At 41.2% G+C, this 16,518-nt stretch overlaps 1 long non-coding RNA gene across 1 annotated transcript; it reads right to left on the bottom strand.

The window, feature by feature from the left end:
* Window positions 1-12,949: 12,949 nt before the first annotated feature.
* Window positions 12,950-15,945, bottom strand: LOC311044891. Its single transcript, XR_014600746.1, has 5 exons — window positions 15,816-15,945; window positions 15,280-15,320; window positions 14,256-14,381; window positions 13,707-13,789; window positions 12,950-13,144 (listed from the first exon to the last, which is right to left on the bottom strand). It is a non-coding gene; the product is annotated as an uncharacterized lncRNA (long non-coding RNA).
* Window positions 15,946-16,518: the final 573 nt, after the last annotated feature.

Raw genomic sequence — 16,518 nt, 5'->3', positions numbered from 1 at the left:
AGACAGACAGACAGACAGACAGACAGACAGACAGACAGACAGGATAATGTGAAACATGGTGATATAGTAAAGAGCCAGTATATTATAAAGGCAGTGTGCACCAGAAATTTGAAGCTGAGACACACAAACACAGACCCTATTCTTGATGAGTCAGCCCCCTCGGTGCCACGCCCGTAAAAAACAAAAGATTGTTGGCTGTCTGTCGGCGCTAACACACATAAACAACCCCCCCCCACACACACACACACAAAAACATTAACCCCCAACTTTAAAAGGACATCATTATTATTTAAAGCGCCCATCTCTGCTCTTAAAACCTTTCACCTTCTCCACAGGAGATGTCCTGCGTTTGCATGAGTGGCCTCTAGCTGCCATGCCACTGCACAGCCATTTAATAAGCAATCCATATCCCCAGGGGAGGAGGCCCTCTGTGTGTGTGTGTGTGTGTGTGTGTGTGTGTGTGTGTGTGTGTGTGTGTGTGTGTGTGTGTGTGTGTGTGTGTGTGTGTGTGTGTGTGTGTGTGTGTGTGTGTGTGAGTGTGTGTGGGGGATTGGCAGGCAGGCACGCCTTGACACCGAAAACCAGTCGTCGTCCCCGCCTGCACCCGTCAGCGAAAAATACAAATACACAAAAAGAATCCGCGGAGATTCCTCTGAAGCCTCCTTCATCTGCAAATCTGCTGTCAGCCTCTATTTACAGTTTGTATTTATTCCTCGCTCAGGCTTTTTACTTATTTATCATAAAAATAACGCATCAGGGTGTTGACTTGCATGGAGATGGGAGACTACTGGTGTCAAGGACACTTAACACTCGACTAGACAGAACTGTGCTCGCCCTGTGATCGTGTTCCGTCAGTGTCAACAGCGAATGCATACCAATGTGAAATCCTCAGTGTTCATTTAACTCTTCAGTGGGTAAAAATGTAACCCGTAAAGGTCCATGTGCCCACATTTGTAGAGTTATTTGGTGAAATAAAGGTGCAGTATAAAGTGATTTTATTTTTGTTAGAATAAGTGTTAAATACTGCAGCTCTATATTCTGTGATCATCGCTAGAGTGTTTGTTCATGAACAGGGGTATACTATCCCCGTCTCTCCAGCTCTTTGATTAAACAGAAAATGCATGTTCAGGTCGGGATACCACTTTTATCCAATCAGGAGAGAAAACACATGTACAGGATACAGGATAACCAAGTGAAACTGGAAGTGATTGAAGCTGATAAATGGGTAAAAATGCAATCTGTTTCTAGTAAAGTGCTGGAGAGACAGGTAGATAGACCCCTGTATCTATTACCCTACCTTTAACACTGAGGATTTTACTGTGTAAGTACATGTATTTCTTTTCTCCAGTGTTTACATACGGTACTATAGGATCTACTAGCAGCTGTAATGAATGAATGAATTAATTATTAAAGCCTTATTATTAGAGTCTTATACCGAGGTAACAAGAGGGCGACTGCAAAGGGCGAAACACTGCGGCGACCCTGCTGACGCAAAGAACATGTTCTCAAGAGCTGTCAGTGTAACACAGTTCAACTAAAGTCAACTTTAAAATGAACAGCCCCGCTAATCCCCAAGCTCATTTCCTCAGCATGAGACGCTCTGGGACAGCCAATAGGAGGGAGAGAGAGAGAGAGAGAGAGAGAGAGAGAGAGAGAGAGAGAGAGAGAGAGAGAGAGAGAGAGCGTGTGAGAGAGAGCGTGTGAGAGAGAGAGAGAGGGAGAGAGAGAGAGATAGACTTTGTAGCTGCGTGTGTTGTTTGACTTTCAGTGGATCAAGAAGCTTTCACAGAGAGAGAGAGAGAGAGAGAGAGAGAGAGAGAGAGAGAGAGAGAGAGAGAGAGAGAGAGAGAGAGAGAGAGTCAGTCAGATTAATAAATAAGAATGCATAAAGGCGGAGCGTATAGCCAGCGGGCTTCCCTGGGATATTGCTGAGGAGTCTACACACCTGCCTAGACTGTCAAGCACCAGTAGGCTTTAGTGATTTGGTTTAAGGTAAATTTAGCACAGGCCACTGGAGATTTTACATCCAATTCTTTTTCTCTTTTTTTGGTAATACAATAGAGCTTGGAATTGAGGGGGGGGGGGGGGGGGGGGGCAAAATACATCATCTACAGGTGGCCAGTCAGTGACTGTGTCAAATTAAATAGCTGAGGATTCAAAAGGCGTTCACCTCCACCGACCAGTCAGAGCTGACAGAAGAAGCCATTTTGATACAATGACAGTGGGCTAGAGGAGCCTGTACGCGCTCTGCTGGTTTTGGTTATGGGATTCGAGATTGAAGACTGAACTTTTCTTTTATTGTTACATGTCATAATACAAGTACACAAGAGTTCAATTCTTTGGTTTTGGTTCCTCTACAAGCTCATAGCGCGGCACTCGAGCTTTGTAGATCTGCTATTTTTGAATAGCCAAATGTAAAATCATGTTTTAAGTGGATGGTTACACAGATCCCAGTTTTAATGGGTTAAGAAAAATTGCATATGCACATTAATCATAGCACTCTTTGAGGTGCTTAAAAGCGCAGTGTGCTTATGGGTCCTACTTCTAAATATTATATCCATGTGTGCAGTATTGTTACACACTGCACTGCATGTATGTATGTGTATGGTTTATGACAGATCATTGTAAAAGCCGTTGCAGATGTGTGCTGTGTGTGTCTTATTTTAATAATAACAGTGCTGGGCAATTTCCATTAAAAACGCATCAGTGAAATCCCACATGCTTTGAGTCACGTGACATAATAAAATGTGAGATCTGGAGAAAATAAAATCTACTCTGCTAGTCTGCTTCATGAACCAAATGAAGGAGATCCATGTTGACCACTCATCATCATGATATGTTCCATTTGCCTACATCATGTTCATTCATGTTTTTTTGGGGGGGATTATGTTTTATCCCTTCTTCTGGTCAGAGTCAAACATGCATTTCCTTTTGGGAAATGTATAGATATATTTGATAATATCGCAATTTAATAACAAAAATGGAAAAAAGTAAACCACATTAACCCGGGCATCCTTATTCTGGGCAAATTTGTCAAAATCTGTCCAACTTTGACATAGCATGGAGCACGTTTTGCATGAATATATTTTAGTTTTTCAACGTCAAACCCAGAATAGTGATAATGCATCAAGAAAAATAAGACTGTTATTATGTATGAAACTCATCTGTCTCAGGGAATCTCCATAAATTGAAAAGATGATGAATTCACTGAATGTGCAGACCAGTCAACCTGTCCTTCACACGGAGCCAATGTCAGAATACCATCATGTTTTGTGCTGCTCTGGTGTCCATACATTCACTAAGGCTGGTAGGGTTGGTTTCCATCTATTTAAAGCCCTTCCATTTAGGCAGCTGCCAATGTGGAGAGACTTTAGGTCAATATCGCAGTCATAAAGTAATCTGACTCTGGGATTAAGTGTTTCTCTAAAAGGGCATTCTCCACTGACATAAGATCAGGCTTGTAATGATGTTACTGTATCTATCCGTGAGCAAAAAAACAGCAACTAAAGAAGCTGGCATGATGTATCATTAACAATGGTGTAAAGTAACTATATACGTAAGTATGTTAAGTACTGTACAAAAAGAGGTACTTTACATTTCTTGCACCACACATACTTTTGTACTTCTTACTCCACTACAATCATTTGCCATGCAGCTCTAGTTACAGTAGTTACTTTGAAGATTTGGATTATTAATACAAAACCCATGTTAACCACTTAAGCCCTATTTTTGAAAATATCTTGTCGATCAGTAAATCTCGAAAATCTTTTATACATTTTTAACGATTCGGGTACTTTTACTTTGTTACCTCAAGTATATTTTGATGCCAATGCGTTTGTTTGTACTTTTACTCAAGTAACATTTTGAAATTGCTATATTTACCCAAGTAATAAATCTGAGTAGGCTACTTCCACCACTGCACATAAGATCAGTGTTGTAAAGACTTTATCTGTGACCGAAAGAAAAAGAAAGAAAGACAGAAAGAAACTAAAGAAGCTGGGATATGAGGATGCATCATTACTGCGAGCTCTTTCCTCACGCACATCATCAAGGAAGATCCCATGCTGCTAATCTCTCATAATTATGACATGCTCCGTCTATGTTGCACCCGGCTTGCAGCTTAGCTGTTTAAGAGGGAAGGTTATTCAGCGCACACACTGTCTGTCTGCCTGCCTCCCTGTCTGCAACTCATCTGACCAATGGCAAGAGAGATCCGGCCGCAGAGTACCGCTCTCAGGAGGATATGAGAGTGAGGGAGAGAGAGCGAGAGAGAGAGTGAGAGAGAGAGGTGGGAAGGACAGAGCAATAGGGAGGGAAAAGAGAGGGGAGAGGGAGATGGGGGGGGGGGGAGAGTCAGAGAGAGAGAGAGAGAGAGAGAGAGAGAGAGAGAGAGAGAGAGAGAGAGAGAGAGAGAGAGAGAGAGAGAGGTGGGAAGGACAGAGCAAAAGGGAGGGAAAAGAGAGGGGAGAGGGAGATGGGGGGGAGAGTCAGAGAGAGAGAGAGAGAGAGAGAGAGAGAGAGAGAGAGAGAGAGAGAGAGAGAGAGAGAGAGAGAGAGAGAGAGGTATTGGGCAGCTGGAGGCTCACATACACTCGTTCACCCAGCTCGCTCCCTCTTTCAAATGGGGCTTTAATGATTTATAGATGTTTGCTTTAAAAAGTCATTGGCATTAATCCCATGGCTCATTAACTGTTTAATTAAAATTAAATTCTGTGTTCGGAGTTAAGCAGATTGAGTGTGTTTCCTCCTGGTGGGAGGCTGTTGAGTCACCTCATTTTAGGAAATGCTAATGTTGCGGAGCATGTGCACCAATACACATCTTACATGTACCGACCAGGATGAAAAAAACAACACTGGTAAAATGTGGTTGATGTGGATATTACAAAACGATATCCTCGCTGTCGGGAACATCGCAATATTACATCTTCTTGTGTGTTTTTTTGGCGTGCCTCTGCTGACTATAAGAGTCAGTCTGAGTGCCTGCGTGCCTGTCTATATGTGTGTGTGTGTGTGTGTGTGTGTGTGTGTGTGTGTGTGTGTGTGTGTGTGTGTGTGTGTGTGTGTGTGTGTGTGTGTTTGTGTATCTTTTCTTTTTCTCTTTCATTCATATAATGTCAAGATGCACTGTTTTGTTGGCCTTCAGTCAAGTAGTACAGTAAAAGAAATGAAAAGAAAAGAAAAGAAAAGAAAAGAGAGCTAATACAAAAATAATAATACAAAAAGCCCCAAGGGCCTGTTGGGGGGGGGGCGCTGTATCTCTGTCATGTTTAAGGGTCTCTGTCATGCAGACCCCCTTAAAACCCTGTTTTAATTTAAGAATAATTAAATAATTGATGTAGCGAATAGATCCAAACATTTATTTATTTTGTGTTTACAGTTTATGCAACAGTGAAAAATGAAACTGAAGAAACAGCTCTCTTAAGGCTAGGGAACAGATGGAATGTTTGGCTGTGCATTTACATTTAAAGGACAAAACCACGGCAGTGTGGTTTCACTCAGCTGTCAAAAACTGAGTGGCACCGCATTACATGGATGATTACCAATAATTCCCTTGCCGGGAGTCAACTGAAAGGCAGACAACGATGTAATTACTGCCCCCTTTGGCAAACTGCTTTGTCATACAACAGAATAATGATATGCTCTTTTGACAACGGACCAGTGTCTTTCCAAAAGGCTCGGTATAATGGCCCTGTAAATCAAAATGCCGCTTTTACACAGTCACACCTTGAAACCCAGACCTTGGGAGTCCGAGACATCTTGGTAACCCAAGACCATGATTGACTGTTTTTTTTATACCAGACTCTGTAGATCTCTAGGTGCTTGATTTGATATTAATTGTTATATAATAGTATTTTTTTCCGTGTGTTACTGCATCCGACATACTGCATGTGTGTTAAAATGCACATGTAACATAAAGATCATCGCACATTGACTCCCAAATTGCAGTTCGATGGGTGGATGCGACACTTGCGACAGTGCGAACACAGTTCAATTCCTGTTTACTCTGATGCGTTAAAAACTGATTGACCTTGTGTGAAAGGGGCTTAAAGTGATAAAGGGCCTTAAAGGGAACGCATTGTGAGCTTGTAGATCTGCTATTTTCACCGAAGGTTTTCAATCATTTTGGATTTTTACAGTGTAGGGAGGTTGTAAGAGTAAAGGAGTGTAAAATGCATCCAAACCGTTAAGAGTGGAATAGTGCAGTGGTGAGGTCCGGGGACCCCAGGGGGTTCAAGGGGTTACCCAACTAAATGATTAGTAACTCTAAGCTGGTACAAATGTAACCAAATGGACCCGTAAGGATCCATTTGGTTACATATGTACGCTTTCACTGTTATGGGGATCCGTGGCCTAATGCATAGTAAACTGGGGTCCTTTAAATGAAAACGAAGCACTGGAATAGTGAAATAGTGCGGACTCCACTCAGAAAGTTAGAGAAACTATCAAAAACCCATTATACTTCACAAGTACATAAGACATTAGAATAAACCAACTGAAAAGGGACAACTCTAAATTGTTTATTGGGCATTCCACGTCACAGCACTTCAATTATATCAGAAGCAACACTAAAAAGACAATATTTAAGTCAGCAAAAAGGGAGAGCCGTCTATTTGAACGGACAAATACAAAAAGATAGATGAATAAAACGGGTAAATAAAAAAGTGCAAGCATTTGAAAAACAGTTGGTGAATATTTAGACACATCAGGCTCTGAGATCAAAACAATTTTAACTGTATGATTCAATGATTGAACTGCAATGTTTATCATAATATCTACTCTGCTTTTTCATTATCATGTGTTATTACTTAATAAGGATACAACTATGAATCAGTAGACCTTGTAATGTGTTTCCTTCAAGTCCATAACGTGATCCTGAATTGGACTTAATGCATTTAAATATGTATTGATGACTTAATGAATTATAAAGGTTAACAATACACAGGATTATTACATGTAGGTTTATTCCCCACACCAATGGTTCTCAATGTGGGGTCTGGGGAACCCCTATAGTGGTCATTGGGGGGATTATTTTAGGGTTAGCAGAATTAGTTAATATAGCTTCAACCACTTAAACCCAATGTTATGCTTTGGCTGTGTTTGAACGTTTCTGAAAAATCTTGAAGAATTATTACAAAATAATACTAATAATGACTAGTGGTTGTGCACACTCAAAGTATTTGCAGACTTTGAGTAATGTGCTGTGTAGATGGTATATGCTTAGTTAAACTGAGAGCTGGTGAGACAGACAGTGTGGGGGAGAGAGTTGTTAAGAGTGACAATCGTAGTTGATGTGAATAGAACGAAGGCGTGAATGACTTAACTAATTCACTGACAGACAGGGCCGTGGGAACACCTTTTCAGTCAGGGGCACGTCTGCACGCGCGCGATTTTTTTCGGGTCTTACCGGGTCTGGGGGTTTTTTTTTTCTAACTTTATTTCGGTTAATTCGGTTAATTTCGGTGGCAATAAAAATCACCAAAAAAGCATGAAAACATCTGTACTCTAGGATAAAACAATAGGATAAAACCGGGTCTGGGGGGGGGGGGGGGTTTCTAACTTTATTTCGGTTAATTCGGTTAATTTCGGTGGCAATAAAAATCACCAAAAAAGCATGAAAACATCTGTACTCTAGGATAAAACAATAGGATAAAACCACAACAAAGCAACTTCTCTCTTTGGGCACGCAGAGACGTGTCCCATTTATTGTGCACACACTGCACTCTCACTGACAACTCAGTCAACACACACACAATGCCAATGGGGAATCAATCTGCTCGGCGGCACAATAATCCAAATCAAATGTCACAGTAATCGAAAAGTCACAATAATCCAAATATGTCACAGTGATCCAAACGTGGATTTGCGCTCTGGAGTAATAGAAATAAATGTCCTCATGAGGCCGTGTGTGTCCAATGAGTTGAGAATGTCAGGGTGGACATGCATCAGGGACGGATGAGTGAGTCTTTTCTGTGTCATGGTGCTGCGTAGACAGGTTTTCAGGCGGCGCAAGGCAGAAAAGGTACGCTCTGATGAGGCCACAGAGATGGGTAGACACAGACATAACTCTATAAGTTTTTCAGCTTCTACAAGGAGCTTTCTCGTTTGTGGAAGGAGCTTGGTTATGCGTGATGCCACATCTTGAACTGTTTTACAGCGAGGAGGCTCTGACTCTCTGATTAAATCACCCAGCATTTTAAGCTGGAGATCAAGGCGGCCTTTATCGATCTCCTTGGGTAGGTGGAGGCTCCCAAAATCAACCGCTTTCCCCTCTGCTGCCTGTATTACTGCTCTCTCTCTATTTGCAGCTATGTTCATAGCGTCTTGATCAAATCTTCTGTTTAGCTCCGCTAACACCAAATCAACAGCCTCGTAAAAGCCAAGTCGCCAAATCACTGTTGGTTCGCTGTGCGCCACAGCCTCACGTACCATAGTTTGGCGATAACGAGATGGGGTTCTGCTCACCCTAACGGCGTCTGGCACTGGCATTTTCAGGCCTGTTAGCGAGGCACATTTGCGGACCATCTCCTCCACAATTGCATCATCTCTCAGAGTTTTCACGCGCGCTTGGAGCATATTTGCACACTGGAGCGCACCCAGCGCACTAGCTTTGGGACTCTGCAGGCTCCTGGCCACTGCCTCGCACGGCTCAAACAGTGCTTCACAGCAGAGAAGACCAAAAAAGGTTTTCCCTTTCAGAGCTTGTTTGTATAGTCCCCCGATCTTTGACCTGGACTCCCCTCTGACAGTCCTGTCGTCTTTCAGTGAATCCAAGGTGGCCAAGAGAGTGCTGTAAGATGAGATAATGCGTTTGATGGCTATCGAGCGGACACACCACCTTGTTGGACATAGGCCTAGGATATTGACAGTTACCTCGTCGCACGTGTCAATGTACGTGCTAGTCAAGCCCCCAGAACCCAGAGGTTGCATTGAAGCGCATTGGACAGGCAGGCTATTCATAGGTACTGCAGCTTAAAACGGCCTGGGGTCACTGTCACGAACGAGCGAAAACGGTTTCGAGTTGACACAAAACGCGTCACCTACGTGACGCAAAATGTGTCACAGAAGCCCCAAATAGGCCCCGCCCATCACATTTCCCAACCCGGAAGAAGGGGTGATTTAGGAGTATGCGCTGGGTGAGCAACTCCAATTCAATTGCTCAAGCCACTGAGAAAACCATGCGGAACAAACAGGTTATGGTGACTGACAGAGGTGTCCATAAGGACACCTCTATTAGTCAAATAATCTCCTCTGTCAGTGTAAAATAATACAAATCTACTCTATCATAAAGTATTTTCAAATGGTGGTCCGCAGCCAAATGCCTATCAATTCGGGGGTCTTTTACATGGAAATGTTTGGGAACGACCAATTTTAAGGCCTGTACTCTGCTCAGAGGAACCAGAACACAGGAAATTGCATCATTATGTACCTCTACACAAGATGTAACAATAAAGAACACCTTGAACCTTGAATGTACTTGGTCAGACGACCAATAGTGAAAACAGCCGTTGTGCAAGCTCACAACTTGTGGCGATGCAAAGACATTTTTGGATTTTTTTAAAGACGTTATTACCTATAATGAATGACGTCCCAAAATAGGGATGCCTTTAAAGTGGTTTAAAGGACAATGGAAACAATGTGACGCTGCCATATGGACACTGCTGGTCCGTTCATTAACGCTCCCCACAACTTCTGCGTTGATGCTTTTTGGCCTGACATGCTGCAGTTAATGACTGTATCCAACTGACTGTTTGGGCCTGATGAGGTTCATTCATTCAATTAAATATTTTTGCAGGATTTGCTAAGTCAATGTGGCCGGTTGTAAAGCAATAATTATAGCGCCTTGGGGGAGATGCCAGTGCTCAAATCCACCATGTGCCTTGCATAGATTCACCAGTGACAGTATACGCAATAAGACGTGAGGGTATTTGGGTTGGGCAAAAATGTAAACAAAGGACCCAGTACCATCCAAATGAACCACATGAACCCTGTGTGGCATGTCATAATATGCAAACACTGCGCATCATAACACTTCTGTGCCATAAGAGTCGTTATTTCCCTGAGTCATGACCACAAGGCAGCACTCATGCAGTTTGCACCATTGTAATGTGGCTTCAAGTATCTATATGAGGGTAAAAATAATTACCTTCCGCCCCAAAAAACAAAACCAACATGGCAGCCGTCAGCTTATAATACTAAACATACATTTTGCGCTGTGACAGATCTTTGAGCTTGTAGATAGATCTTTTTCTCGCCCCCATTTCTCAATACGAGGGCTACGGCCAAAAGGGCTAACTATGGCTATTTGGGGGTCATTGGCATGGAAACGTTAGAGAACCCCTGATCTAAACAAGTGATAGTGACTCATTGTGTTGCTCTTACACACAGTATGAAAGGAACAGTTTAATCTAAAATGCTTTTTATTTGTCTTCAGTAACTCTTAAATAATAAATCGGCGCTCCAACATTATGAATGCAATGCTACTGTCTGTATAAGGCAGCGAGCAGCCACTTCTGCAGCTCTGCTATATCAATACCTGTCATGCAAATGAGGTCAGTGTACCGACCGTATGCTGTTCTCTGGGGCTTTGATCACATTTTGACATAAATATGAACATATTATTCAAGTGTTTTCATATCTATTCTCTTTTTCTCCATCCCCTTAAATATAGTCCCTGCTATTACAGTATATAAAACAAGTTGTATGGTACTGTATGTTTCATTGACTCGTAAACACATTCAGTTTTCCCCCCAAAGAATGTAAAGATACAGTATAGTGAGTAAATAAGTACTACATCTAAATTATGGACTTCTTAGTCAGTTTCATAGAAGCTTCATCCATTGCAGTGAAATACAAACAGAATGTCTACTGAAATATCCATACATGCATAATGTTGTCCTTTCTAAGTTTACTTAAGCATGAACCCTATCTTTCTGTCCCCCATTCTGGGGGTGAACATTCAGAGGAACAGCATTCAGCGGAACAACATTCAGCGGAACACGCGTCACATTGTGGCGCGTTGTGAGCTTGTAGATCAGCTATTTTCAGTCAAGATATTTGAGGGAAACTAGGAAATCATGTGGATCTTGGGATCCACATAGACAGAGCATGTCTCCAATGCGGACCTCAGACTTAATACATTGACTTAATCATCAATCATCGGTGCCACCCCTGCTGAAAAAAACAGCTTAGACCAGCCTAAGCTGGACCAGCTGGTTTTAGCTGGTTTTAGCTGGTCTTGGTGGTTGACCAGCTTAAGGTGTGTTTTCGCCAGTTTTAGGTGTGTTTTCGCCAGCTTAAGCTGTGTTTTCGCCACTTTTTAGCTGGTCTTGGTGGTTGACCAGCTTAAGCTGGTAGGTTTTGCTGGTTTAAGCTGGTAGCTGGTTTAAGCTGGTAGCTGGTTTAAGCTGGTAGCTGGTATTTATGATGATTTTGCTGGTCAAGGCTGGTTTAAGCTGGTAGCTGGTATTTATGATGGTTTAGCTGGTTTAAGCTGGTAGCTGGTTTAAGCTGGTTTAAGTCTGTTTTTTATTGTATTCAGGTGTATTCAGGTATGCAGTGAACAACTTTGCTGGAGAGGATGCATGATCATGGTAAATTTCAGCCAGGTGCCCACAGCACGTGGTATATTTAAAAAACAGTAGCCTACAGTAGCCTATATAAAAGTGAGCAAAATCCACAAAGGAATAAATAATCATGTATCAATTTCATACATAACAATACTTTATTAAACACTTATGAAAAAACTCAAAAACAACATTTAAATAACAAATAAATGTATAAATAAACACATAAATACATGAACTTCAACCTGAGGAACACACTAACACACACACAGTGTTCAAATGACTGGAAAAGAGTGAGAGAATGTGAAAAATCGGACAGATCAGTCTTGATTACATGACTATGGAGATACTGTATACCAATTTGTGTGATGTTTGGAAAACATCTGTAAAGTTGTAGCCAAAAATGTGTCTTGCAAAAATCGGCCTGCTGGTGGCGCTATATCAACCCCCCCCCCCCCCCCCCCACACAGACACACAATTTCTTGTCCTTTCTATTGATGTCCTGGCCATGGTCCATGGCCTTCCTCTTTGTGAGAATGTTCTGCCCCTGCAGCCACCAATGGAAACAGTCTGAAAGAAAAAAACAAGAACCCCCAACAATTAAACAAATATAATTAGCTTATACTGCATGCGGTGAGTTGTATGAATTGTGATGTTTTGAGAAAAAACTTAAAGTAACTTAAACTTCACCCATTTTCAACCTTATCTTCATATAACTGGTCCTCGCTAATGTTCATTATACAATGGCACCATTTCTGTCTACTCGTTCTGCCACTCATTGGTGGAATGTGGTCATTTCAGAAACCTGCCTACCAGTGACATCACCAATGAAGATCCCAAGCTAATAGAAACTACAGTGTGTCTCTACCTGGAAAGTTTGCATGCAGAAGTAGAAGCCATTGTTCTTGCATTAATAATGAACAAATAAAGTTGTTCTAAATGACCAAAACCTGCCTACCGATGATGTCAAAGGTAGGCAGGTTTCTAAACTGTCCACGACCTATCAACGAAACACAGAGTGAGTAGACATAAAAAATGTTCAGCCCTAAAATCGATTATTTTATTACAATAGAGTATTTTCTTTTATGATTGATTAATAAGCTTAATATAATCTCTTTTCCAGAAGGTGACATTCCCGTTTCCCGTTCAGTTTTTCATAGCTTCATTTGATTGGCTCGGCAGCAGATATAAATTGGAGACACGTGTTTCTGGTTGAAACAGTATGCTGCTGAGACAACCAAATGAAGGTATGAAAAACTGAACAGGTAACGCTAACGGGAATTCCACCTTCTGGAAAAGAGAACTACAGTCATGCACAGAGCAGATTGAATTATGAGATCAAGTCATAATGAACCCCCCCACCCCTCAGTAAACATACCTCTGAGTCCTGCGGTCAGGGGGGTTCGGCCTCCCCCTTGCTAGTGGGACATTCTTTGTAAGGCTCCTGCATGGTCTTCAGGGTTGTTGTCCCCCAAATGGCAAAAGCTAGCTCCTTCATGAACAGGGAGTCCTTGGTGTTTGCTGCCTGCCACCATCTTCCAGATCTCCTTTTCGAGCCACACACCAGAGCCAATGTGGACCTGAAACAGAAGAAAACAACACATGTTTTAGAAATTAAAAAACATTTTACCATGACATTTCCCAGACTCATTTTTGACAAAAGCAGGCACACTTCAAACAGAATTTACTGTAAAGAAATTACATTTTCAAGGACCCCCAAATGTGGACCCATTTAGAAAAGAGTTGGTGCCATGGACCTCCAATAGAGAAGATGTTAATTGTTGGATTAGATTTAGTACAGAATTCTACAACTGTCTATACTGTAGGTGGGGAGAGTTAAAGTAATTCTTATACAGTACATTGTCATTGGATTACATTCTAGCTGGTAAAATAGTAGTGAAATTAACCTTTTCCACCTGGCATCCCTATTTTGTGCATGCCATAGGCAAAACTGTTCAAAAATAGTTCAAAAATAGCAAAACATAGCTGATCTACAAGCTCACGATGCATCATGACACGTTGCCTATTTTTGAAATGGTGCTTTTGTGCTTAACTGTTTCTTATTTAGCTGGGGACACTGTGAAACCCCCTGGGACCCCACTTTTAAGAACCACTGTCCTACACAGTATGTTTCTTCAATACCTTGTCACTGTTGGTGTCAAACATCCCAGGTGTCGATGCCAAATCGTCTGACTCTGGGGAAGAGGAAACGGAGGAAGTTGCAACTGAAAATGTAGAGAATCATATTTAAGCTCCTTTTGGCAGTATCACAGTACTTATATTGTACACATTGTCACCATTTTCCGTAGAACAGTATCACTGTCTAAACACACCTATGCTGTCACTGGTTTGCTTATCTGCAGCAGGGATGTCAGGCTTTAATGCAGAGCTATATTGGGGCCCTTCCTCCAGTTTCTGTTTTGCAATCTCTAATTTGTTGCATCTTAAAGCATGAACAGGGTACGAAAAATAAAAACTGAATTGATGTATGCCTTAGTAGGATACCAGTTTAATAATGAACCTAGCATCTGTCCACTCCATATAACATGCTTTCTATATAATGTTTTTTAACATTTGTGGTCAAGATCTAAGTAAAAAAGAACATGAGAACAAATAACCAACATATAGATATATACAAAAAGAGAAGAGCAAACTCATGCAATTGTTTCGTTAAAATTAGTAATTGCTTACTTAGTTTTAAGATGCTGTAGGTCCAGCTCCAACTCTTTGGCTTTCTTCTGGGTATGACTGTACTTGACATTTCGTCGTGGATAGCTTGGGTAACAGCATCTCCACCGTATTCAGACGAGTCAGAGTCTAAAGGTAGTGCAAGTGATATATTTTGGATAAAACAAGATGTTTTTTGTTAGAAAGTTAAAGTGGAATAAAATGTAATTTTATGCAACCTGTATCGTAGAGTATATTAATACAATAACTTATACAATCTGTATGTTAGAGTATGTTAATACAAATAATACTATATAACTTATATAATTGGGGTGGTTGTATTTCGTCTCCCTGCTCTTCTATTGAGACATTTAGATGGTGTCAAGGTCATGTCTCACCTAGGCACAGGATCTGACATGAATTTTGATCTGATGGTCAAGATTCAATTTATCCCCTGAGCAAGCAGGCCGGCTCTATTAGCTCAAAGGTAAAAGGTTACAGCACTTGCTCAGGAAACCGGGTTCAAATCCGGGGTAGAAGAGGAAAGTTACATAGTGCAGCTTTAACCCATTAAGACCTGGGGCCGATTCTAAAAATGTTCTCTAAATCCTAAAAGTTTTTGAACATAAAAGGATAAAGATTTGAGGTACAAATGTTCGCTTTAAAAAACATATATTCAAAGATTTTCAAAAATAGCAGATCTACAAGCTCATAGCGTGCCACTCTGTGTCACGCTATGAGCTTGTAGATCTGCTATTTTTGAAGCCAAAGGTCTAGCCAAAGAAATAAAAAAAATTACACAAATGCGTTCCTGGTCTAAATGGGTTAAAGCAGGGGTCTCTCCATCTCTCTCTAGACAATTCAGTTTCAAATTTTGTATGCCCACTTCTTTGTGTCATCACTTCCAATTGCACTTATTTATCCTGTATCCTGTATGAGTTCTGATTGGTTAAATTTGGGCTTACTAAAGAGGTGGAGAGTCTGGGAGACCCCTGTTACTGAACAAGCAATGATTACTTTAATATTTAACAAAACAATATCACTTTACCTTCAAACGGTTTTCTTCTCTTTGTGGGAGGGGTAGTAGGGCTGCAAACCATTCGTTTTGGCCACACACGCACACACACACACACACACACACACACACACACACACACACACACACACACACACACACACACACAGATAAGGAATCATTATTGTTCAGAGTTCACGGGATATAGGCAGGCTATTAAAACACTCTGTAGCTTCATCACTGAAAGCTTCTCTCTCTCTCTCTCTCTCTCTCTCTCTCTCTCTCTCTCTCTCTCTCTCTCTCTCTCTCTCTCTCTTTTGAGCAGCACAGGTACTGTACAGACAGTAGCATATATTATAAATTATATTGTATATCCCACTATCATTTCTTGTAATTATTGTCATAATACCTTTATCAAGACAAATTAAATAACTAAACAATGTGTCGTGACCATAGAGTTGGTTCATGATGACTTGTGATTGACTTCAAAAACATCAAGACATGCAGCCTACGCACTTATTTAGGCTAAAAAGCCTACATAAATAGTATTTCTGTGTGTCAACACTCACCTAAAATGTCCTCCGCTTCTTCTTCTTTCTTTTATCTTCTCTGAAGACGGTTTATAATTCTTTTTGAATCCAAAGCAACACAATTTGTCTAACTTTCTTTAGACTAAAAGTCTTTATTCCCTCTGCGTCGCGAGCCAGTGTCTCGAGCCAGTGTTGCCAGATTGTGTGAGAGAAATAAGGAGCCAGGTCTATGAAAACAAGCCTGCACTTTAAACCACACATTGGCTCTTTGAAAATAGCCGATCTACAAGCTCACCGTGCGTCGCATTTGCGACACGTTGTGAGCTTGTAGATCTGCCATTTTCAAAAAGAAAAGGTGAAATATTTGGAATATTATTTGAAACAGATAGGAGTCTGCGAAAAAAGACATTCATTTCGGCATCCTTGACATGCAAATGTTTGAGAACTGGTTTAAACATTTTTTTTAAATGGAAGCAAGCCCAAATAACTACAATTTAGAAACAAGCCCCCCCCCAAAAAAGCAACCCGCAACTACCAATATTTACAAGCAACTTTACAGAAAAACAAGCCCAAAGTCGCTTATAATAAGCAGATATGGCAACACTGCTCATGGCCCAGAATGCATTGCTTGTAAAAAAACAAACAAACAGATCTACAAGCTCACAACGCATCGAATTGCGACAAGATGTAGATCTTTAGATCTGTTCATTTTAGTCATCAATTATTTAGAATCAATCTAGCA

Source organism: Gymnoscopelus microlampas (assembly GCF_963454915.1).
Source record: "Gymnoscopelus microlampas genome assembly, chromosome: 1".
Taxonomy (NCBI): domain Eukaryota; kingdom Metazoa; phylum Chordata; class Actinopteri; order Myctophiformes; family Myctophidae; genus Gymnoscopelus; species Gymnoscopelus microlampas.
Note: the sequence above shows the minus strand (reverse complement) of the source record. Positions and strands in the feature narration are given on the sequence as shown.